Raw genomic sequence first — 24,895 nt, forward strand, 5'->3', positions numbered from 1 at the left:
GATTCTCTCCCAAGGTATCACACAGCTCATGGAGAGAAAGAGAGACCCCCGTGCTACCAAGGGGTGGGGTCTAATTTTGGATCTCCTGGAATGCCACAGATATTGCATAGATATTGTGCAAACTATTTATTCTCTGTTCTTCATGAACTCCACAATGGATATGCTCTAAGTGATTTTTGGATGCCTTCTCTCTGGAATGTACTTTTTTATATTTCATTTTCAAATGCCACACCGTATCACTGCCAAGGTCAAGTCAAGATAATAATCTCAGATGCTACAAGGATCAGGACAGGAACAATGGCAACTAACACATAGCGCTTCAGTTTTCCACATGAACAGCAGGTGTCAAGCATGTGACTAAACCCGTCTGTGCACACACACGGTGACAGAACTACACTGTGCAGCTGGCCCCAGTCATCTCAATTCACGAACTCCACTTAGTTCAGTTCGAATCCCAGAATGAGATGGTACTTTACCCCAGTCTCCCATTTATGTGTATGCCAAGTTTTGATGTTTTTTTTTGTTTGTTTGCTTTGTTTTGTATGGAGGAGTAGTGGAATTTTCTAAAAACAAGTAATTTCATCTTAAGTGTATCTATACTGTGCTTATTGTGAGGAAAATGATGATAATCAGGATTGATATCAATATTAGCAATGAAAACATATATATCATCTTCTGATGATATCATTTAGGTACACGCATTCTTTGAGTTTAATTGAAGTTGGGAAAGGGCCCTGATTTCCTCTACTATGTACAAATGCATGACAAAAATTCCATACTCAGAAAATATTAACAGCACACAAAATGTCCTTCATACAAGCTGAGAAAGTAGCATGGTGTCTACAGCAAAACCCAGGATCCTCCGCCACTGAGAAGGACGTATGAGAGGCAGTTACTGGGACTGGTCCTGTCTGGGGTCATTTCATGGGTGTGTACAGATCTTTTGATAAACCATAAAATTTCACATTTATAATATGCATGCTTTTCAGAATGTTTTTACACTTCAAATACCTAAGTTAAATTCAAACAAAGGAAACAGTGTAAACCAGTTTACATTTCCAAATAAAAGTTTGTTATGTTTTGATATTTTAAGTAAAGCTATGATTTTTCCAACATCCTTAGTGTTGGCTATGATATGATCAAACGATAAAAATACTAGTTCACAAAAAAGCCTTAGATATAAGAAGTAAAACTCAATGCTGGGGTGTGCCTGACAGGACTTTACAGGACTTTAAAATGCCACAAAATGATTGAAAAGCTTCAGCTTTAAAAGGGACACAAGCTGAGACCTGCATTATGTTTCCCCAATTTCATACCAAGAATATAGGTAATATTAGCAGAATTATGCACAGATATGTTCAGTGCATAATTTTGTTTGTTGCAAGGAAGATCCTGAAAGGAACAGATATCCCTAAGTGAAGAAATGCTTACATACATTAAGTGTCATGTGACATGATATTATGCAAATAATTCTCAATATTATGGTAAATTGCTTATAGCATGCTGTAAATATAAAACTCAGAAAGTATTCAGTAACCTAAATATACATACATATAAACATACACACTTGCATACGTACTACATACAAGATTTCTAATATATTCAGTATTATTTCAAAGAGTAGGAAGAGGTTGGCCATTTAAACACAATGATTCTGCTTGTAGCTTAACCAAGTGCATATTTTCTAGAAAGAACATGAACTATGTTATTGACAGCTGATTAAAAAGCACATCCAAAAATGAAGTTTTAAGTTATTTCTAACACAAATAGCAGCTGTGTCCTGCCCCTGTTGCCTCAGGACAAGGCACCTGACGCTTCTTAGATTCATTTCCCATGGAACGGAACTTCTGTTACAAAGAACAGAAGTAGGTGTTCAAAAAAATATGGCATTGAAAATCATCTGCCTTCTATAATTACAGCACAAACTCCGGCTTTCTCTTCATTAGAAATGTTCCAGGAGTCACGTTCTTCAGTGGTCTAGTCTCTAGTAACCAAAAGGCTGGACATTGCACTGAGACAAGACTGGGTCAGCAGCAGGAACGTAGCAGACTAGGACAAAGCCATGGGACTGACCATGACCACAAATGCCTTATGTGCACATACGAAATTATTAAAATGCTAACATCTTATTAAAACTTAAAATTAATAAAATTTTCTCAATTTTTGATATTTTCCATTAAAACAAAATGTATGGAATTTATCATTTCAGTACTAGTGGTTTATGTTTTCTTTTTAGTACGTTAAAGAGCAAAGGACATTACTGTAATGTAAAATTAAGACATAATTAGAGGAAATACTAGAGAAATACTGTATCTACAACCATTTAGTTTCAGCTGGACCCTTCATCTGGAGTAGATTTTATATGGAGGTGCTAGATGTATTATGTCAGTGGAATATAGAATTGCTGTTTCTTTGAATGTAGAAAGAAAAAGGATGTTATAATCCCTTTTATAATCAGGAAGTGGATTCATTCAACCTCTTTTATTGATGAACGTAAGGTTAATCATTGAAACGAGAATTTGGAATTTCATCGCATGTTTTAATGAAGCCACACCGCAAAGCAATGAGGGCAGACAGTTCTTAACTAAAGGGAACGTTTTCCTCACAAGAAGTTGATGGCTTAGTCCTGTTGAGTGCGTCAGTGTGCACTAGGCTGAGAGAGGACTGGACTAGACGTCAAAGGAGAAGCGATGGAAGTGTACAGTCTGGAAGAGTCCCGGACTTCGAATAACAGACTTGCTGTTGCATCTTCTAGACGCTTCTTTTGCTCATAGTCTCGGAGTTCAGCCAGCTTTCCTGAAGCAGCCGCTTCTCTTGACTCCTAAGCACTCCAAAGACTTCTCTGACCCGGGTGGAATGCAGTAGAACTCTTCTCAGCTCTGCTAGTTTTAGTTTGCTCCATTCAATTAAGTGGAGTCTACTAGGAATTTGTAAATCAAACAGTGAACTTTGTACAGATTCAGCCAGTTTTGAATTTCAGTGTTTTTTACACTTTACTTTTCTGACAAAAGGATGGAAATATAGATGTCTTCCATTTTCCCCTTCCTTTCTTCTTTCTTTCTTTTGTCCTTCCTTCCTTCCTCCCTTCTTTCTGTTTCCAGTTTCCCTTATTTCCTATTGAAGTCTCTCCCATGTTCTTAACATCCCTAGACTACTGTCTGTCATGAAGTTCAAGTATGTTTTCCAAAGGGAAGATTGCCAGAAAATCAAATGTTGTGGTTGCCTGGTTTTCGCTAGCATTCTTTCGAGGGTTTGAAATGGAGGTGGGGATGGGGAATACATTGACCGAAATGAAGAATTAAACGTGAAAAACGATATTAAGACAGGAACGTTTACTATGAATGACATAAACCTCCCCAGAAGCATCTCTCCTAGCTTTATGCTGTAGTTTTCACTGCTGTTGGCAGTTTGGATCCTGCTGGTGGGCATTTATGACACAAATTAGGAATTTATTGCCAGGTAACACAGTGTGCATGCAACTGGCCTCTGTGTGGTGGACAGGTCATTACTCCTCTGACTTTTGAGGAAAAATGTTCTCTTGGATATTTCATTTGTGAAGTAGGGAAGACATTTCTCCCAGAGTGACTGCTGTCTCCTTGGAGGATCCTGCAAACACTGTGGATAATGGGTTGGGTTTGTTGAGAATTCCTTCATGTGGTTACATGGCAGATGGACTGTTTGCATGCACATTGTGAGGGTTAGAGAAGAAACACTTCTGTGTGGTTTCAAGATTCTACACATAAGACGGAGTAAATCTTAGCAGGAATTTGGTTACAGACAGAATCGGCAAGGTTGTGTCACAAAGGCATCCTACAGCTGTGGGAAAACTGGGAGTCAAAGGGATGGAATTGGGTAGGATGGACTTACCATATGCTGGATGGAGGTGTGGGGAAGTTCCTTTACCTTTCGAATATTAGGCAGCCCACTCTCAAATGATGTAAACTTAACAAGCAGTCTCATTTGTTTCTAGGAAGTCCCATCACTCTGCACAACCAAAACCTTTGTGACATGGCCTTGCGCCCACTAATCACTCTCGTTAGTCATGACATGAGAATTAGTCACAGCCTTCATCAGAACCAAGTTCCTTCTCCCCATATGTATGTGATTTAGGGTTGATTCGAGTTCAGTTGTCAAGTGGTTTGATGCTGGTTTTGATCGTGTGTGTGTGTGTGTGTGTGTGTGTGTGTGTGTGTGTGTGTGTGTGTGTGTGTGTAGGTTTGTCACTTTCAATGAAGGGCAACTTGGTAAGAAGCAAAAAAGAAAAGTTCACCTTCACTAGCTCCACTTTGATCTTCTGAACTCCCTTTTCAACCTGGGTTTAATTGTGAATGCGACAGAGTTGGTGGCTCCGTGGTTCTTAGATCTCTCTGTGTAGCTGCCAGGTTACATACAGGAAGCTTAGTTCCTGCTGGCACAGAAACTAAGGAGGCTGGATCACCATCCAAGGGAGGAAGTCAGCACACTGTGAAAGAACATATGGCTCCTACCTTTACTGAGGCACCATACACAACTGTCAAGATGCTGAAATAAGAAGATTAGTCGTCAGTGTCAACTGAGAGTCTCCATCAGATTAGCCTGTGCCTATGTCGAGGGGCACCTTTTGATTGTTAGTGTATCTGGAGGTAGGGCAGCCCAATGACTGCAGTGTCATTTCTAGGCAGGTGGCTCTGGGCCGTATAAAAAGGTAGCTGAGCAAAGCAGGAGGAGCAGAAATACCCATTCAGTCTGACTGCTGGCATGGTATATAAATAAGACAGAGTAGAGATGCTGGTGCGAGCTTCATTGGTCTCCCACGGGCTTTGCGCCTGGTTGTCCTGTGCTGCACAGCAAACCCTAGCCGCCTGTGGCTGCATTGGGTTAAGATGTGAAAATGAAGGACTCGACTTCTCGATGTGCTATTTTTAGATCAAGTCACTCGTTGGCCAAGTGTAGCTAGTGCCCGCTGCACCAGACAACACGTCTAAAAGGACATTCCCACGTCAGAAATTATACTGGATAGCATTGTCCACCACAGAAAGAAAAGGAATCTTAAAAAGTGTTTTTGCTCTTCATCTCTCAGCCCTTCCATGGTGTTTAGTTCAGAAACACCCTCCCATCTCCTCTGTCTCCCAGCATGTCATTTAGTGGTCCTCATCCTCACTGGCCTTGAGCTGGCCACACAACTCCTAAAACACAAGCAGTTGCTACCCCAGTACCTTTACACACGCTGTTCTGTCTCCTTGGTACTCTTTCCCTGGTGTCTGCATAAACATTTCTTCCAGCTCTTACTTCTCTTCCTTGTCTGAGGAGCTCTCACATACTGTCTTCTTTTCCTGATACACCGTTGCCAATAGCATTTTATTATCACGCGGTGTATTGATTACTCCATCGGTCTTTATTATAATTCATGTCTCTTAATTAGAGTGTAAGTCTCCACAGGGAAAATTTGTCAGTGTGCTTTACCGTCATCCTATAGGCACTTGAATCGGCTTGAGGAATCAATGAGTCGAGAGTGCTGCCGGTGTGCCGCAAAGAGCTTAGCTGTTGAAATCAGTGCAGCGGTCAGGTCCCCCTGAAGAGGCCAGGGGGAGTTTGTAAACAGTCTTAGGCATTTTACAAATATGCTGTTTGCTACTCCATTCCGCTCCCCTCCCAATTCTATGTATATAATATATTTCAATAGGAACCAGCTGTATTCTAAGAGGGGCTTTCATTCAGAGTTTCTGTTTGCGAGGGATGTTGCCCAATGATCCTGGTCCATTCATTCTCTTATACAACAGATGTGCAGCAGTCTTTCATGTGCTAGAAAATGGCTATTTTTTTTTAACCTAACAGGAATAAAAAACATATTCCCTACCAACTCAAAGTCTACTGGCAAGGCAGAAGTCAGGACGCTCTAGCGCTGTGCATAAAGAAGGTCAAGTTGGGGAACATGGGGCGGACAAACCTCTGACCCATGGAAGGAAGGAACTGTTTCCCAGTGAACTGGGCTCACAGATGAGGAACCAGGATGCTGTTGTCAGGCAGAAGTCTGAGGAGGCTCGAAGACATCCACATATGTGTGGTAAGGAGACTGGGAGCTCCCAGCAGAACCAAATGGGAGCCGTTGAAATAGGTGGGTTCAGGTTCCCGGTTCTGCCCTCACAGGAAGAGCCAAGGGATGGAGAGGTAGCTGGAGACTTGGGTACAGGGGAGTGTGGAAGGATTCTAGAACTCACCTAAAGTGTCTCCTGTTAGGTCTGAACCAGGGGTCTGCTAATAATTGAACACATCAGAAATTAAGATGGTAATTAAAATTGTTCACTATGACTGAAGATGAAGAAGAAGTCGGAGCTGGTAACGGTTGTTAAATTAGGAAATAGAACTGTGTATATTTTCTATCTACATTATCTATGCCATGGTGGATTAATAATATTCAATGACCGGAAGCTTCTGCTGTCCCAACCCAGTTAACAGTGGACAGGGTTGTATGAAGAAGCAGAGGGAAGGCTCATGGTGAGGACTGAGTGGATGAGGGATTGACCCATGAAAGACACACAGAAGTTCAGCAGTGAGCGTCTTATCTCCACTCACCCTAAAAGCAACACCGGAAAAGAGACAACTCATAAATGGGCAGTACAGGAAGGGGTGGCTGGAGGATTGGAGGTTCAATGTTATCCTTGACCAGATCAGGATACAAGACACCCTGTCTCAAAATACAATGAAGCAGAAAATTAGAGAGAGAGAAAAAAAATCTCTGCATTTCTCTTTTTCATTTTCCTATAATTTTCACTTTTCCGCAATGCTTGTGGGAGAAAACAAACAAACAAACAAACAACAACCCAGAGAAACTGACCCCAAGATATAAGTTCAAATCCCTGGGGCATTTTTGTCACAAATATTGATCAGGAGGAGTTTTTCCAGTTCAGAAATAATACACAGGGGAGGGGTTTCCACTATTTTGAAAAAGATGCTCTCAGTAAACCAATGTGAAAGTATAATACTGAAGTATCCACATTTGAATAAATAATTTCAGATAAGGGCAATCACGAAAAAATGCACTTCTTGATATCAAGAAGAATCCTTGGAATTTAATTTGACTTTTCTTCCGAAATTCTTTGTTAAAAAACCATTTTGTGTGTGCATTGAGCCATGAATGTGCACATGCCTTAGAGGCCAGAGAGCCACTGTCTTCCTCCAGTGTTTTCCACTGTATTTTGGGAGATAACTTCTCAGGGAACCAGGAGCTTTCTGGGTCAGACTGGTTAGCTGGTGAGTACCCTGCTTCTTACTGTTTCCTCTTGTTCTCCAGAGCTGGACAATGAGAAGTTGTGAGAAAAGTCCAAGGTCCATACCTAGCAGGAAAAGCTACTCTCGCACCCTGCACCACCTGCAGGGCCATGCTGCCCACTTCTGCACCATGTCCCGTAGTTACCAACTCCACAATCCCTGCCTGTCTTTAATTGTTACTGATCTCGTCCTTGCCATCTCCTTGATTGTTCCTCTGTAAACACAAGATTTAATTATATTTTCAAAGTGTATTTATTCTGTATTCTCTTGGGTTTTTTGATTCTATTCCTTCTGGCATATCTACTAGAACCCTGATTATTACTGCCTGACCAACACATAACGACCATACCCAGTGCTGACACAGGCTTTGTGTGACAGGCACAGATAGTGATGCTTGCTACTAGGCAAGCCTTTGTGGCCAGCACAGAGCCCAGATCACTAGACAAATGTAAGTAAAGAACTTGTTCCATGCAAGCAGATGGTCCCATAGTGCTTCGTCAATGCAAATTTGCTCAGAGATAGCTTAACTAAGCTGCTCCAGCACTTACTTCAACATGTGTAAGCAGAACTAAATAACTGACATTTAAGCTTCCTGATATTTCGTTAGAGTTTCACTTGGAATAGTGTGTGTGTGTGTGTGTGTGTGTGTAGGCACGCACACAAATGAGAGGGAGGGGAGAGAGAGAAAAGAGAGAGAGAGAGAGAGAGAGAGAGAGAGAGAGAGAGAGTGAGTTGTGTCTCTGTGTGTGACAGGTTTATATGTCATCAAACACTAAGCATGAGATAATGTAGATTTCATTAAGGGAAAGAGAAAAGTCCCAGATTTCTGGAACAAAAGACAGCGCTCAAACAAGATGTAAAACTCTGTGTTAGTAGGTGGGGCGTGATGTCATTTGAACGCAGATCTTCAGTGTCTAAGAATTTTTATTCCGCAGTTTTCTAAAACAGTTACAGGACAAAGCAGGAAAGCCTGAGCCACGTCCTCAAGTGTAATTTCCAAGCCAACGTGCACGTATGAATAATTTAAGGTTGTTTTGATTTTGACACAAAGAATTAAAGGATGTGTCAACCTAGGAAGAAAAACTCCATCACTTAGCATAAAGGGCAGATGTTAATTGAAGTTAGCTTAAATGTCAGCAAACCATAACACACAGCACCTATGTATCTAAGAGAAGGCAATAGTGAGGGAGGACTAACAATACTTTGAGTAAGTACATTCTAACCTTGGGCACAATAGCACTCAAACTGCCCAAGGCATAACATCCACTCTGTCTCCACGGGTTCTCCTGAATCAGTACCTGACCTTTCATAGGAAGGATGGCCTGCCTTTCTTGTTTGTGTCTGGATTGGCTAATCCTTTCATAGTTATGGACTACTAATGTACCATGAGACGCTCACCACTACGAACCATCCATAAGTAGTACAGTGTGTCATGTGTAACATGTGCTAGGTGGCTTTTATTCAAACAGGAAGCATGCACTTTATAAAATTATCACATGAACTAATGGCTTTGCAGTGACATAATTTTTATGCATATACTTATTGTACTGTGTACATATGATGATTGGCTCTTACGTTATCCATCCTTCCTCTGTTTCTGATCTCCTTGCTCCCCATAGTAGGTCCCTTTTTCTTTTCATGTATTTTCTTATATACATATCTGTTATAAATTTACATATATGTATGAATATATGTGTGTATATGTATGTATATATGCATATATTCACATATATGTATATATGTACATGTTACTTAGTCTATATTTTGTGCACAAGAGAAAATAGTTGATTTCTCCATTCCTCTCTTTGATTGTCCTCTCCCTCTCTCTTCAGGGATCTTCTTCCCCCCTATATCTCCTGCCTCCATTTTAATGTCAGATGCATGTGCATGCACATGTTAAAGCCTTCATTCCACATAGGAGAGACACCAAGATCTTTTAGATAGAACTATATAAGCAAACAAACCTAGGATAGGTGCTGCTTCTGTTGTACTGGTTCGGCACCATGCACTTGCTGGCTATTCCAGTGCGGAGACCCGCTTCCCTTCCTTGTAGCCCTTTCTGTTTAATCTCCCTCCATCCGTCCCTACTCAGTACTCAGTGCCTTCTCTTTGTATTTTCTCTTACTAATTGTGTTGAAACGGTGGCAGAATTTTACAAGCTGACGGCGAGCAATTACTTTCACATCACAATTATTTCAAGCAACCTGCTCCAAAGTCAGGCAGGCACACTGTCAAATATGAAAGAAACATGCTGCTAGCATTTTTACAAGTTGGGAAACTGCTTTTAAAGGCAGCGAGCAGAAAAGTATGGTCATTTGGTGGGGACTTCGTTTCATGTCGGAGAAGTAATTCCTGCCAGAATTCAGAGCTCTGGGACTACCGACAGTCTGATTCTCAGCAGATGTGGCCAAGGCTGACAGCATTCTTCTGCGAATCATTAGAGATATTTTCACTGAAAATATCTTCTCGATTTAAAACATTGGTGGCCACACCAGTTGTTTTCCCTCCGCAGCTTGTGTCAACCTGTCTTTACCCATCAGTCCTGCCTTTCCTTTTGCCACTGTTCACCAACATCTTGAGCTGACAAGATTATGAATTGAGCGAGACTCATTCTCTCATTGTGAAAGGGAATAAAATGTATTAAGTTACCAGTCTAACAAAAGTAAGTTTTTCCAGTGTGCCAGTGCTTCGCTAGGATTAATTGGTGCTTGTTTTGAATTAAATAGTTTATAAGCATAGAAGAAAGCTTTGCTATAAAAATGTTGAGCTGGACAAGGAAAGAAAAGCACGTGTACATTATGTCTGATGTGTCCATAGGAGAAGCAGGACGACTCTTCTCTAATGCTCCCCTGCTGAGAGCATCATTTGTTAGAGAAATTGGTGCAGGTAAGCCCGGTCTAACAGAAGATGGATAGGGCACAGAGCATTGTATTCTCAGTTATGTAACTCACTCTCATCCACAGGCTTTAGAGTCATCGAGGAGCCCAGTCCCCCTGGGGCTTGCATCAGTTAGCAAGTTTCTCTTCCACATGCATAATTTAGCAGCTGCACTTAGGGCCAGAGTGTACTAACTTCAATTTTGAGCTGCAATATATATATACTGCAAACACCGTAATGAATTCTGTTTTTAAAAACTGGCCTTTCCCATTCTACAGAATAACTAGTTTAGCAAAGAAAACACTGAACTTTTCAGGGTTCTAGACTGTATTAATTCGGAATCTTCCCCAGATTTTCAACCAGCCTTCCATAGCACGCATGTGAAAGCGAGAGTTTTTAGAAAGAAACTTTGAAATAAAAAACATATGTTAGACTTAAAGGTTCTAAACGTTATTACTGACAAAATAAACAGAAAAGCCAACTGGGTCAAAGCAACATAAAAATACGAAGGGAAAGACAAGGTGCAGCTGAAAAGCATCAGGCACCCTGAATGGGAAGAAAGGGGGACCTATCTTCATACTTAAGTCAGTGGGCAAGGTTCAAGCAACTGATAACAGCTTCAATTTGGCTGTGAAAAGCCAATCTAATAAAGTCCAGTGCATAAAATTTCATCTCCCGTAAGAAAGGGGTGGGTATTACTTAGAGAAAGTAAGAAAGTAATAAAAAATCAAAGCACCCCCAGTAAATTGAGTCAATAACTCCTACATACACATACAATTAATAAGTAGCTTCTGGCTTTAAAGGCAGTTGGTCACTCTTAGGCACTGCACGCATAGAAAATCATGCTTTAACTGATTCCTGGCCCGGAGACAAGGCTGACTTTAGGTTCTATTCTCTTTACTCCTACTTAACCTGTCAGTTTAGCACTAAGCGCCTATGATGGTTAACGTCCGTTGTTAACCTGGTTGGACTTTAGAATCACTGGGAGGCACACCTAGATGTGGATTCTGGAAAGATGGGGCTGCTTTCAGGATAAATGTAACAGAAGAGGGGAAACATCTTGGACATGACTAGCACATGAGATGTGCTGGGGGCCTAGACTCAAGTAGAAAGGAGGATGTGAGCACCAGCCTTCACCTCACTCTGTCCTGACTCAGGCACAATGTGAGCAGCCGCACCACGCCCAGGCCTCTGTGCCTTCCTTGCCACAAAGGACCACATTCTCAAGCAGTGAAAGGAGATGAATCCTTCCTTATTATGCTGTCTCTTATTGGCCATTTGATAGCAGAGATCAGAAATGTCAATACATTGAGGGTCTACTTGATCGCTTAATTAAATGGGTCCTCAGGATAGGACCATAGGGGAAAAGCAAGAAAATGAGTATAATGCAAAATATGTGGGGTTCATCTTACAAACGCGTAAAAGAAGTCAGTTCTAGGGTTGAGGACATAGCTCAGACCTGTTTGGTTCCCCAGCAACCAATAAAGCAAACCCTGGGCATGGCGGTTCATGCACGTAAGCCCAGAGACAGGTGGATGGGCGGGCTTGCTTGCCAGTCACGCTAGCCAACACAGCAAGCTCTGAGGTCAGTGAGACGCCCTGTTCCAAAAACTAATGCGCTGAAATGATTAAAGAGTCATGCAGACATTAAACTCTGGCTTCTAACCTGTGTGAGTACACCATGCATTCTACACACACACACACACACACACACACACACACACACACACTCACTCCCTAAACACAATACACTCACACAATAAACACATACCACACACATACTCAGACACATACTCACAGAGTACACACACACACACACACACACACATACACACACACACACCAGAAAATCACACATATACACATATACCACACACATGCACATCACACCATACACATCACACAAATACTCATCACACACACACACACACATCACAACACATACACAACACACACATCACAACACATATACAACATGCACACAATAAACACATATCACACACACGCACACACACACACATACTCTCATATACTCACAGAGCACACATACTCACACAGCACATTCTCACACATACAGACACACACATACTACATACATACACACCACACACATCACACAAATACACACACACACACACTTAAAGGAGGTTGCAAAGATTCTCCCACCCTGCTCAGGGTGGTATACTAGCAAACAATAAATCACGAGCTTGTCAATTATTTTAAACGCCAACTACTTTCAATATTCCTCAAAGGTAATTCATTTTTATTGCATAGAAGAAAACAATCTTTCCTATGAGGTAAAAACCAACTGAACCTGAATGCAAAGAGTGAAAATATGGAAGATAAGTAGGCCTTTTACAAAGATTCTGAGACATCATTCTTCTCCAAGGTCAGAGGACAGTGTTGCATTAGTCTGGAGCTAACTGACTGTCTAAGCAGCACTTAGTTAAACGCTGCTCCCGGGACACTGACCTTGAGGTCTTGTCTGAGGTACTGATGAGCTTGGCTTAGCAGCTGATGTTCGAGGGTTCTCCTTGTTGCAGAGTCAGGTGTCTGGCGGAGCCAGGACTCAGCTAACTACCAGAGGCCATAGGGGAGAGTGCCTTTAAGATCGGCAAAGTGAGAGGACTCATCCTGGGCCCTCCAGAGGCTGCCCTCACTAGCTGCACGTTCTGAACCTTGTGTTTACCCAAACTGCTTCTAATCCAGAGACAACTGAGTGTTCAGTATCATGCTATCCCTCTGACCGATGCCACAGTGTGTAGGTGGAGGTGGCGGATATACACAACCGAGTTGGCCCCAGTTCTTGTGCTTTGAGGAGTATTCCCCATCCCATGGTGTGCTGTTTTGGAAATAAAAGTGCAGCACTATACTGAAAATATTATCCAAAGAGGGCTGGGAGAAGGAGAAGGCTGGAAAGGATAGAAAGGATAACCTGGTCCATTGTTGTATTTTTCTCTAACAATGTTTGTTAACGATGACTAACTACGGTGATACCAACATTGTATAATAGGTTTTCTTTAAAATGAAGTGTGCCTCACTAAGGGGACATGGGAAGAGCAAGGGCTGATTAGGACTTTAAATTAGAGTGAGCTGAATTACAAAGTGACCCCCACCTCTACAGAAAACTTACAGATCATTTTCCAGTTTGACCTTGTTTGCACATAACATTGAAGTGTGTTGTTACTATGTGCATACAGACATATACCAGATAGGGTTGTGTAGGAAAATCCAGACAGCTCTCCCCAGCCGCTCAACGTGCATACCAGCTGGGTATTCGGTTCTTGTGACAATGCCAATGAGGTCCCTGCTATGTGGCTGTTACTGTGCTAGGTTCCTAAATGGAATCAATCAAATGTTCAAAACCAAACCAAAGCAAAACCAAAACCAACCAACCAGATGAGCTAGATAGACCCTCGACTTCTTCCGGTTAGTGGACAAAATGAATTATTCTATAACCCTCAGCTGTCGGCGACCTTGAGGAAATGAACAACAGCACGCATTTGCATTTTATATGCCTCTCATTTTGAGCAAATTTGTACATCATTTCAAAGCAAAAGTCTAGGTAGACGTGATTCATCTTGCATAGAGATAAATTTCAAGTGTAATATTGCTAACTGGATGCAATTTGTATTGAGAGCATCAGAATGAACAACACCAACTGGAATCATCACGCTGACCTAAGGTACAGCAGTGTCCTCAGGGACTTGCAAGGCACACCATGTTTATAGTGTGAATGCTGAAATGCCCCATGATCAGCCCTCTGCCTTCTTCCATTTTTCCTCTTTCATTTGTGGCTCAGGTGTTTTCAGTGTCTCTGCTCTGAGGCTGTCCTCTCTTAGTCCCCCACCCCCACCCGCCCCGTAGGAAGAACATTGACGTTCCCATAGTTCTTCCCATGACTTAGTTGGATCCTTCCATTGGCTAGTAGACTTACACATGCACCTGTGACGACAGAGAAGGAGATAAGCCAACTAGCTGCATTATCTCTCTCTCTTTCTCTCTCTCTCTCTCTCTCTCTCTCTCTCCCTCTCTCTCTCTCTCTCTCTTTCTCTCTCCAGTCTGCAGTGTTGCGTGGGTGTTTATCAGATAACAGAGTTTGCCAAGTGCGTGGAGCCTTGGAAATTAATTACCATCAAAATGAAAGCATTAAAACCGAGAGTATATATACACATAAATCTTCCCAGCTATTGTCGGGTTGAATATCCTCTCATTAGGAATCTACAGCTTAAGAGAAAAGCCTAGTTTAATTCTAGTTACAAGAATTTTAAGACCCTAAAGACAGTTATTTGGCATCGTAAGCGTATCCAGAGACAGCAGGTATCAGGTGATGGAAATTCCTAAACACAGGAACAGAGCCTCCATTCATCCCCTGGCTTTTTGAAAAGCAAATGAGAACATGGCCAGCCACTAAGACAACTGAAATTGCACGATTTCATGGGGACATAAAGAGCGACATCACTGAGTCTTTAGAAATCAATGTTTTTCAAATGCTATTATATACCCATTTATGCCTTGCAGAAAATTTAAGAGTGTTAGTACTTAAGAAGCCGAAGCACTGGTGGGAGGAGCTTGAAGACATCCACTCAGAACCAAGCTCTAGCACTGGTGGGAGGAGCTTGAAGACGTCAACTCAGAATGCAGCTCTGGTATTGGAGGACATGAATGGTGCAGAAGAGAGCTGTCTTGCACAACTCCATCTTAAAGCGTTTGAAAGATGAAGTGTTACTTTGTAGTTAATACCAATCAGGCAGGAAAAAAGTTATCTGCAGCTCATTTATTAATTTCCTAACAAATATTTTCAAAAGTCAGGAAACACAAGAAATTGCTCTTTGTAGACTGCTGCTATGCGCTATTGTAAACACTAGGTCCTTAACACTCCAGTCCTGCTCTGCCTGTTGTGTTCCTGGAGCTTCTGAGTCAATCAGCAGCCAGCATAGTGCATGCATAGAGCTGCTCGCCACCCATTTAGTTCAGCAAGCCCCACGAGGAGAAGCAGAGCGCTTTCTGAGCTTCAGCAACTTACCAGGCAGATGCTTTCTGACTACTCTGTGCCCAGGCCCGAGTCTAAGAAGACAGATGTCCCCTGGCTCCCTATTCTCTTTTGACTGGTTTCATTAACCATCAAGCAGTCTGAAAAGTTTGACCATTTCCCCTGAATGCATTCAATCCTCCTTTTACTCCAGTGTATCGCCTTCAGTCACGGAGCATCCCCATCACCACATACACTCATTGCGTACAATGAAGGCTTCTACACACCTTTAGACATTCAGTATAAGTAACACGGGGGCAAGAATTCCTAGAGATGAATGCTGGGAAGAAAAGCCCTCCAGTCCTCTTGTTTCCCTCCCCGAGCCAACATCAAGGGTGAAAACCAGCATCTTCCATGTTCTACTTTCTAATCTAGAACTGCGCTAAACGTGTTTGAGGCTCAGAATTAGCATGAGATGCATAAACCCTGGGCTGGAGAGATGGCTCAGGGAGATCAGAAATTATTGATCCTCCAGAGAATCTGCGTTTAGCTCCCAACACTGAGTCCAGCAACTCACTAGGGCTCGTAACGTCAGCTCCTTATGGTCTAATGCCCTCTTCTGGCTTCTACAGGCATCAACACACACGCACACACACAGGCACGCACGCACGCACGCACACACGCACACACACGCACGCACACATGCAGGTACACATAGGCACCTACACATGCAAGCAAGTCCATATACACATGAACATATATTATGGGAACGTATAAATAAAAATAAAAAATAAATCTTTTAAAAAAAGAATGCGTGACCCTCAAACCTCTGTGGGACTGCCATCCCATCCAATTTGATTTCCCTGTAAGAAGTGGAGTTCTTTCCCAGCTCCTTAGATTCTTTGTATAGATAGAAGTTACGAGATACAGGGCTATGGAATTCTGTGTATGTGTTTATCTCATAGGAGATCAGATTTTATTCCTGGAATCAAAAATAAATAAATAAGGCACTAGACACTCTATTTTCTGTGGTAAATAACTTTGACTGAATGAATGCAGGACAACTGACAGTCTCCAGAAATACCGCTGCATAAGATTTCTGAGGTGTCAGCTTACCTCAGGTTAGGGTGACCAGAAACAGCTATTTCTGCAATTAATCACTAAGAATATGTGGGAAAGTCAGGCAGTTTTTTCATTGCTGAAAAATAATGCATGCTGTCAGGATGAAGATTCCAGAGTTCTCTGTCTTCCATTACGGCTCTTATAGGTCAAATAGACCATTTCATCAAATATATGTGTATATATATATATATATATATATATATGTGTGTGTGTGTGTGTGTGTGTGTGTGTGTGTAAATAGTATATATAGTGTGCGTGTTTGTGTGCATGTATTTATTTATTAAGAGAAAAGAAAAATATTTAGTGTAGAAATTTAGAAAATATGCTAAATCATGAGAAAAAGTATAGCCTAACGCCTTTCCCAAATAACGTAATTGGTTGAGTTTCTCTCAGTCTTCTTAAGCAAGTCTTGGGCTAGCATCCCTGCCTCTGAGCATCTGGGCCACAGATGATCTGTCACCACAAGCACAAATTTAATTGTGTTATTACCTGGTCTGAAAACCACTGGTGACCTCCCCATGACTGTAGGAAGGATTGCTGCAACTTTAAATTTTGGCTGTTTGTATTAGTGTCAAACACCAGGAGTCTTTGAGAGTTCATTAGAAAAATATAGTCCAAACCTAGATTTTAATTTTGACAAAATTACCTTCAGAAAGTTAAGTGCTTTAAACCAGAATATGAAGTGTACTCATCAGTCAATCTAACAACTAGATTAATTACAGGAAATGGAGAGAATAATTTACATTCGGACTGTTTTTGAAAGCGGGAGACTGGTCTATTGCATAATAACCATTCCTTTTAGGTGGATTTAGAAAGTCCGATGGAAAAGTTTACAAAAAGAGATGTAGGAAGAAAGTTCCTACATGCACCTTTGGCTGTCACATCATTAAAAGATGTGTTGTGAGCAATCTCTATTTTGTAAAGCTCAGCTCATAGATGCTTGGCTTATGAACTAAGTCTCAGTTCTAGAAGAATGAATGATCAGCCACAGAGTTATATCTAGCAGGGAAGAACTTGTCATTTCAACTTTCTTTCTATCAGCTGAGGACATAAAGGGAATAACGTGGAGATGGGTGTTTGAAAAATAGGAGGCTGTTCATTCTGGGAGGGGAAGGAGTAGGACGTATTGAATACTTGGTGAACTATGGGCTTCAGTGACTTCTAAAAGCCACATTTATGACAGGATGCTTTGTGATGCCACCTCTCTGACAGCATTCTATTTCCTTTGATAATTATAACATTTAAAGAAAACAAAGTTCTAATATCTGAGAGGATAAATGGGAAAACTTCATAGAACAAGGCGCAGCATCACGACAGTCTTTTCCCCAGACTATCCCTGCTGTGTGATTTGCATCCGGATAGAGACACTGAGGCAGCTAAGAGAACATGGAGATGGACAGGAAATGAACTGAAGGGCAGGCTCCTGATCTCCACTTTCTGAATGAGCCAACCCATTCTTAAGTTCTCTGAGAATTTATACTGTGACCCAGAAAACAAAACAAAACACAGAATAAATAAAACTCCAACGCCCCTCTTTCTACTTTAGCTGTCTCGTATTTGCTGTATTAACCACTGAGTGACAAGAAACTATTCCAATAGTATATATACAATGTATCTTTATACTTCAGACCATGCTGAGCTGAGGCACTGGACCTCTTGAACCTTTCTTAGAACTTCAATTAGAGAATACAGAAGATCCACAATGAAAGGACAACCAAAATCTAAGCATAAATCTGGGTGACTGAGATCTACGGAGCAATGATGTGTATGTGAGTTGAGACACTGACAATAAGGTTTGAATTGTAGACCATCTCTCCCCTTCCATGGATTTACAGATCAGTCTTATTGTGAACAAATGAAACGTCCAAGGCTTCCCCAGTAATGGGTGTGAGTGCAGTACTCATCTACTCGTTTGATTTTGGAAGACCCTCTCCAGGAAGTTCAATTCAATGGTTCTCAACCCTCCAAATGCTAAGCCCCTTTCATACAGTTCCTCATGTTTTTAGTAACCCTCAACCATAAAATTATTTTTGATGCTGCTCCATAACTATAATTTTGCTACTGTTATGAATCACAATGTAAATGTTTTCCCATGGTCTTAGAGGACTGCTCTGAAAGAGTCCTTTGACTCCCTAAAGGGTTGAGAACTTCTGGTTCATCCTAAAAAGCAAGCAAGAAGTTAGCTCTACACTCCGCTGACCAGGGACGGTAACTCACCAGACACTGAAAAGAAATTTAAGAAATGACTGGCGAGGATATACTTGATTAAACACACAAAAACTTGAGTTTTGAAGCTTATTTAAGTCTTCAATCGCAATCGATGCCAGCGATTTTGTAGACACTTTTCTAAGAAATCTGCTCAGTTTGCTCTCATGACCAAAGGGTCAAGAAATGCTAACTCTTGTGGCTACAATGATCCACAAGGCAGAACGCATCATTTGTCTTCGTCTGGCTCCAGCTGCATCCACACCTGTAGGAATCTGTCAACACAGCCCAGAGAAGGCAAAATGAATTAGAAACCCTCCAGTGAATGCCAGCCAAAATAATGAAGAGAATGGAGAGGAATCCACATGAGGTCAGACTTTGAAATGAGACAAAACATTCCCCAGATAGAGAGAGAGGGATTAAGTTGTATTATGACTTGAGTTAACTAAACCACAAGAGAATTAAACCTCAGTCTTAGGATCTCTATCCGTCCAGCGGTCATTTATCACTTCCAGAGGAAGTTTGCCTTACAATGGGAAAGAAGTGGCTTAAATATGTAGGAGAAGTGTAAATATGTAGGTTTTTGTTCTGATTAGTGATTTTTCTGAATTCTGAAAAAGCAGCACCTTCTAACAATGTAACGCTATACTGGAAATGCTTTCACAGTTGCACAGGCTCTAAAGCTACATTGTGTGACTGGCAAGAGACATAGGTTACTGCAAGGATAGTCTGACGTTTTCAAAACCTGAGAAGATGCAACCTATTAATAATGGATTTAGATACATATTAGAGACAGAATAGTTACATGCTCTGCTGATTTAAAGTCCTGAGCAAGATTTCCCAAAGCCCCTCAGATTTTCCTGCTGAGAAAAAAAATATAGCATTCAATTTTTAGAGAGGCAATTATTGTATACAGAAAAAGACTTAAGGATTCTGGAAGCATTGAATAGGGTTGGTTGCTTTACAAGAAAAACAAAACGAGTAGACCTAGAATGCAATGCCTTCACTATTGCATAGGAGGGCTTTCTCTCCTTGTCTTATTGTGTCTTGTTTTGTCCTGTCTGGCTGTTGTTTCTTGGAGACCTGCTCTTTTATGAAGAGGAAATGAAGGAGTAAATATGAGGGGAACGGGAGCTGAGAGATAGGAAGAGTGGAGGGACAGGAGGTGTGGTTGGGATGTTAACAAACAAACAAACAAACAAACAAATAAATGGTTATGTGTGTCTTCATTCTAACTTTTTTTGTTAACCAATTAGTTTTTGTTTTAAGCGATTTTAAGAATGGAGCTATTGTATTAAAAATTTAAAAACTGCAGGAAGAATAAGTTTTGGGGTAGAGGATGTTTATTATTTTGAGATATCTGTTGGGCTTGTACATAAAATATGTGAGCTGCTTAATAAACATGTATTTTTTTTTAAAAAAAAAAGATGAACTTAGTACTTTTAAAAGTGTATGGGCCTTGAATAAGTAAACTCATTGGGGCTTCTTAAACATTAGTAACTAAACCGAAATGAATTTCAACACATCTCTAGAGTCGTCTGTTCATTTTTCATTTCTCCTGATAACCACAACATTACCAAAGCTAGGTCAAGAAGACAGAGACCAAAGCAGTTGTTAAGTTCAGGCAATAATTAAGTACTTAGCAAACTCTGTTTTTTTAACACATGAAATGGAATAGAATCAATTCTCATTATTATCTAAAGGACTCCTCCGCTTCTTTTACTCACTACAAATACTAATATTCTCTCATTTTACCTCCTCTATAACATAATATTAACAATACCGTTTGAGCCTCTTTAGTGGATTTTTGAGATGGTAATGTGGTCTGGGTGACACCAAGCCGCCATGGGCAGGCAGCTGGCATTCTTCCTGGGCTTCATCTGTCAACCCAATTTCACCAAAATTTAGATTTCCACCATGCCTTAAGTAACAGAAAAATCTTTACACAGAACTGCCTCGTTGTAATGTACTTCCTCCTATGCTTCTGACTTCTGCTTGGCAAAAACCTTTTGCCAGTCAGAGTCTCAAAATAGAAAGGCGAAGGAGGGCTGGAACAGTTGATCAAAAGGAATGTACCGCACAGGACAGGGGCTGCTTTAACATGGTGGCCCTCTCAGACATTTGTAACAAATGCAATTAAATAATGAGATAAATTATTTACTTCCTCCACCAGAAATAAAAGGGAAAGGAGGTAGATTTTGGTTTCTTGTTATTATTGTTTGGGGTTTTTTTTGTTGTTGTTTGTGCTTTCTTTACAAACAGATTTGTGGAAACGTCTGGTAAAAAATGAAAACAAAACAAACCAACAATCATTTGGCCAGCAGCTATCTAATACATTCAACAAGAACAACAACAGTTTCTAGGAGACTGGACTGAGACACAAGTTTACACAACTGAATTCACAGTGGCTGTAGGAGGAAACCAGCTTTAAAATAATGTTTCAGTTTCTTTCAAGAGTCTGTCCAGTAGCATGGAGTAAGGTGAGATATGAGGAAAAATTAGATTCTTTATTCCATGCTCCCATTTTATGGTTAACATAAGAGCAGTGTACTCTGGACATGGTGACCAACAGAGACAGAAGCAAGGCACAGGCAGATATTCAAGAAATGTACATTTTTTCTGAGAAGCACATTCTATATTTTTCCTTATGACATGGTTTTAGGCGTCAGCAAGTTCAGCCCCTGATGTCTGGCTCTCAGTATACACATGGAACATTGCTTCCAAGTTTGCTTCACTTTGCACCGCATGCATTTATAAATTCTCCTTTTCCCAATCTCCCACTTACATCTGCAGCCAAAGCATTTCTATCCAAAAGAGAAATTAAGGCCAAGCAAGACAAAGAATTTGCTGATACATATATATCACTCCAAGAATACTCCTTAGTCTCCACACGCAATTTAATTACTTCCCCACTGTAAAAACATTTCCCATCTGCATCTATTTTGATCATTCCAAACCCAAGATAAACACTCTATAAAGCTAGCTAAATACATGAGTGACATTTGCTGTAGGCTCTAAGCAGGGCAACATTTTGTCAGGCAGTGTTTTCCCTAGTGTACACTTTATGCTGATACATTGTTCCATATGGAGTTCAATTCTCTTAGATTTCTTAGAATACTATTACCAAATACTGTGCTGTAAAATTGAAGCTGCAGATAGCATGCTTTGAAAATAGTGCGCTCTGTGTCTGTCTCTGTCTCTCTGTGTCTCTTCTTTCTTTCTCTCTGTGTATGCATGTGTGTGTGCGTGTGCATGCATGCGTGTGTGTGTGTATGTGTGTGTGTGTGTGTGTGTGTGTGTGTTATTACTGTATTAACTAAGTATCGTTTTGGGCATCCCCTAGACTAAGACTTCCAAAAAAGCCGATGACCACTGAGTATCATCAGGGTAGAGCTCAGCCAGGAGAAATATCAGCCATGAATAAATGTCTAGCACCATGCACTGGAAATGTCTCTAGGTCATCCAGAAGGTCTTTACATCATGGACTCCACTAAAATTTGTTTCTTTTATTTGTTTTTAGTTGTTTAATGTCTAATACAGAGGTCAATGCTAGCAGCAAACCACTGAACTGAGAATAGGGCCCCCTTGGAGGGAATTAGAGGAAGTATTGAAAGAGTTGAAGGAGCTTGCAACCCCATAAAAACAAGGCCAACCAACAAGAGCTTTCCAGCTAAACCACTAAGGAAAGACTACCCAGGGCTCCAACTGCATATGTAGCAGAGAATAGCCTTGTTGGGGCACCAGGGGAAAGGGAAACCCTTGGTCCTGCCAAGGTTGGACCCCAGTGCAGGGGAATATGGGGAAGGGCAATAAGGGAGATGTATAGAGGGAATACACGTATGGGGGAGGGGGAGGGGAGGGGATGGGGCTTATGGAAAGGAAACCAGGAAGGGAACAACGTTTGAAATGTAAGTAAAGAAATATATCTAATAAAAAATGTAAAAAAAAAAAAGCACTCACAAAAAAAGCTTTAGCGTTCTTAGAAAACAGAGTTCCCAAGTTACCCATTTTATAAGTAATTTTAAGAAATTGCTAACTCATGGCAAGCAATTGTGAATTCTAAAGAACCCAAATAGTTTTTAATTTGCAGAGATAGATAATATTAAATAATAGGAGATATTTTAGATCATTTTTAAAATTAGCTATTATTCATGTTAAAAGCAAATTCCTTTTGTGCTTTCTTTGTTTGCTTTCTTTCTTTCTTCTTTCTTTCTTCCTTCCTTCCTTTCTTTCTCTCTCTCTCTCTCTCTCTCTCTCTCTCTCTCTCTTTCTTTCTTTCTTTCTTTCTTTCTTCCTTTAATTTTTGCAATGTTGGGTTCAAGTCCAGACCCCTTAAGCCTGATATGTTTCCTATCATTGAGCTACACACCGACCTTAAAGTCATATTTTTTATCAGTACACAGACAGAGATTTTCCACATAGAAAAGAATGATCCAGTTCTAGGACTAAGGTCATTATGTTTTGTCTATTTCTATTTCTTTTCTAAGTCAGTGATACCATGTGTAACCAAGAGTAGAGTGTTGCCTTAGCTTTCTGCTCACTTAAAATGTACTTGATGATAGTATGTCAAAAGATTCTGAATAGAACTGGGTATAAAATATTTGACATGAACTGTTTATAATAAAGTTTATTATCTTGCTATTTTCTAGCTTGCTCCCTCCCATATGTTGCTAAAAATTATCTAATTACTTACATAAATCTTACTAAATAAATCATATGTCTGTTAGTCAGAAATGCAATGAAATTATTAAGAAGTGTCCCAGGAATAGGCACTAGAGATCTCTCTTTCCCCATACATTCTAGATTATATTGCTTTGTTGGCAAAATTTTGATGACTCATCAACCTCATAAGGTCTTAATATAAAAAAAAAATTATTCGGTTGGGGATTTAGCTAGTGGTAGAGCACTTGCCTAGCAAGCGCAAAGGCCCTGGGGTTCAGGTCCCCAGCTCCAAAAAAAAAAAAAAGAATAAAAAAAAATTATTCAACCCCACTTTGACAACTAATTTTAAAGATAAAATGCCAGGTATTAATAATTCTGTATCATTACATTTGCCCTTAAGTTGCCTCCAGGAAAAGCGTACATACAATCATTTAATATGTAGAAGAATCAATTACAGGAATATCCTACCACACAAGAATTAATGGCTGGTAAATAGATGGTCTATGATGTGCATTGACTCTTCAAAGGAAAGTATGGGAGCCTCAGCCGTTTAATGAGATCGGCATTGTTCTGGTATTCTGAGAAATATCATTACATCCAGACCATGCAGGAAAAAGACACAGTACACCAGTATGCATGTCATAATAAGCGATGTCTTAATGACATAGAGCAAGTCATACTATTAGCATGGTAAGGGCGTGTGCTTTTCATTGTCATGGTATTCATGAACACTTTGACTTGTCCATTTAAAACTGAACTCTGGATTTTGAAATGAGAGCAGTGGCAGCACACAGTCTTAGAGCAGATCTGTTGGGCATCTGGCCCAACCACAAACAACTAAATGCTATTAGATTCCTATATGAAGGGCATGGCAATTTTAATTCATCTCTTCTACCCGTTCCCCCAAACAATAACCAGAATGTTAAGTTGACTTTGAAAGTCTTAATTTGTTAGCATATGCAAAATCCAGTCAAATTTCATTAGACAGAAAAATAGGGAGCTTAATAAAAAACAGATTCAATGGCTGTTCAGTACCAAGTACAATTCCAGAAATAAACAGTTTATAAGAAAGTATTAAAATGAATAAAATAAGACTTTTAAAATAATATCCATGGAAAATTTTTGAAGTATCGCTAGACATTCTTATAGGATTCTTTGAAGTTGACTTCAATCTTGCTCCTTTAAAAATAAATTCTGTAATTAATAATGCTCTTGCCAGATATGTATACCTTCTATCTATCTGTCTGTCTGCCCATCTGTCTGTCCGTCTGTCCATCCGTCCAACCATCCATTCCTTGAAAACATCAGTGTTTCAATCTCCATCACCATTCCAAAATTTTTCTTAATGGAGTATTAATTTTTTTTTTTACTGTACCTGGAATTCTGAGGTTCTGAAACATCTGATTCTGGGCACGTTTTCTTTACCTGTAGGAAAAGAACACTAGTTATTCTCTTATGAGGACACAACTTCCTCACGGTCACTCTAAATACAAATTGGCTCTGGCTTTGTCCACTAACACCTCTACACACCATCCCTATGTTCTTTAGCAAAGGGGCATAGTGTTAGATACTACATGTCACTGTTGTTAGGGAAACAGCTGCCAAGTATACTTCCCTAGGCTCCATTACTATGTAAAACGTTTGGTTAAAGCAGCCAAGGGCCAGAAGAATGGAGAGCAAAGAAACCAAACAAACAAGTTCCCCAGTCAGAAACTAGGAAGTCTCACTGTACTCAGTCCACTGAGAATATTTTGCCAGCAGTGGCTTCTATCTCCTACTAAAGAAAGTAGTAGTAGTAGTAGCAGTAGT

The 24,895-nt window shown here is 40.5% G+C and overlaps 1 protein-coding gene across 7 annotated transcripts in view; it reads right to left on the reverse strand.

The window, feature by feature from the left end:
* Eya4 (EYA transcriptional coactivator and phosphatase 4) overlaps positions 1-24,505 on the reverse strand; it is a 117,717-nt gene extending 93,212 nt beyond the window's left edge. For all 7 annotated transcript variants that reach the window (XM_032894891.1, XM_032894890.1, XM_032894886.1 and 4 more), the window contains exon 1: positions 24,462-24,505. The gene's annotated coding sequence lies outside the window, so the exon portion shown is untranslated. The remainder of the gene's footprint in view (positions 1-24,461) is intronic.
* Positions 24,506-24,895: the final 390 nt, after the last annotated feature.

The sequence above is a fragment of the Rattus rattus genome, chromosome 2 (genome assembly GCF_011064425.1).
Source record: "Rattus rattus isolate New Zealand chromosome 2, Rrattus_CSIRO_v1, whole genome shotgun sequence".
Lineage (NCBI taxonomy): Eukaryota > Metazoa > Chordata > Mammalia > Rodentia > Muridae > Rattus > Rattus rattus.